This window comes from Schistocerca cancellata, unplaced genomic scaffold (genome assembly GCF_023864275.1).
Source record: "Schistocerca cancellata isolate TAMUIC-IGC-003103 unplaced genomic scaffold, iqSchCanc2.1 HiC_scaffold_718, whole genome shotgun sequence".
Taxonomy (NCBI): Eukaryota; Metazoa; Arthropoda; class Insecta; order Orthoptera; family Acrididae; genus Schistocerca; species Schistocerca cancellata.
Window position 1 is genome coordinate 13,305,878 of NW_026046729.1, and position 1,614 is coordinate 13,307,491.

The following is a 1,614-nucleotide window of genomic DNA, read 5'->3' on the forward strand; positions in this document are numbered from 1 at the left end:
TGATACGCTGGTAATTTAGTATCACTAACGATAGTTTTAACAAACTGCCACAAGTTACAGAACCGTTCGTCTACTCACAGCATCTCTGCACACCCACTTGACGTTGCCACACCTTGCGTGAGCCGGCCGGGATGGCCGAGCGGTTCTAGACGCTACAGTCAGGAACCGCGCGACCGCTACGGTCGCAGGTTCGAATCTTGCCTCGGGCATGGATGTGTATGATGTCCTTAGGTTAGTTAGGTTTAAGTAGTTCTAAGTTCTAGGGGACTGATGACCTCAGAAGTTTAAGTCCCGTAGTGCTCGGAGCCATTTGAACCTTGCGTGTTGGAGGGCTGTCTTCATGCGGTGCGCATGCAATGGTGCTGCACGATTCCCATATTTCGTATGTGACGATGGGTTCTTGTGGTTCCGAAATCTATTGCAGTTAATATGGAATGCAAGAAATATCACTATGTGGAATAGAGATAAAAATAAAGCAGCATTTATTTTCCGCCATGAAAAATTGACCCCTTTCTAGTGCATCGTTGGCCACAGGTGTTCAATAGACAACACTTTTTACAGCTTAGGTCGCTAGATCTCTCAACGTCTTACATTTTCTGTAGGTTACATCAACAGTCAAAGCTGTATCTCTTCAATTACAGCGTGATTCGCAAAATTTGAGTTACTTAATCGCAATAATCTTGAACACGTAACAAAATCAGATTGCCGAATTGGTTGTAGGCATCTTTACAAGTCGTATTACACAAGGGACCTCCACATACAGAGACCATGTAAAAGCGCTGAAAACACTTCCGGTAATCATACCGGACACACAAACTGAATGATATTCCATATTTATGTATAATCTTACAGAAAACTACAAGAATTGGTAAATAACTTGAAGTTACTGTGTTTCGTCGTTTCAATTAACGACCTAGAAACGTCAAGTGCACTGCGTGACGTCGAAATAGGTACGTAAGAAGCGCTGACAAAATCTGCAGATGACATTCACCGTTACTGTCATTCAGTTTGACCAACGGCCTTGCCACAGTGGTAACACCGGTTCCTGTCAGATCACCGAAGTTAAGCGCTGTCGGGCTGGGCTAGCACTTGGATTGGTGACCATCCGGTCTGCCGAGCGCTGTTGGCAAGCGGGGTGCACTCAGCCCTTGTGAGGCAAAACAGAGGAGCTGCTTAATTTAGAAGTAGCGGCTCCGGTCTCTGAGACTGGCATACGGCCGGGAGAGCGGTGTACTGACCACATGCCCCTTCATATCTGCATCCAGTGACGCCTATGGGTTGAGGGCGACACGGCGGCCGGTCGGTACCGTTTGGCCTTCATGGCCTGTTAGGGAGGAGATTTTTAACCATTCTGTTTGTCTTGGCGAGCGAATTACTGCACTGCGTGTCTGTTACTAACTGATCAAATATGTTAAGCCTCTTTCATGATGGTGGCAGCACACATGCAAAGTCGCTGTGTTACGGGACAAATGTAAATACTCTTTTTCTCGGGCAGAATATTTACAAGCCGAATCTGCTTGCACAGGCCTTCACAGTAAACACCTTCTTCACAGCGTCGTAACGGCACTTGTGTACTACAGCTTCAACGCAAGCTGGTAGATGAATCGCAAAGAC

The 1,614-nt window shown here is 46.5% G+C and overlaps 1 pseudogene; it reads left to right on the forward strand.

Moving 5' to 3' along the window:
- Positions 1–1,011: 1,011 nt before the first annotated feature.
- On the forward strand, positions 1,012–1,129 carry LOC126141552 (5S ribosomal RNA; annotated as a pseudogene).
- Positions 1,130–1,614: the final 485 nt, after the last annotated feature.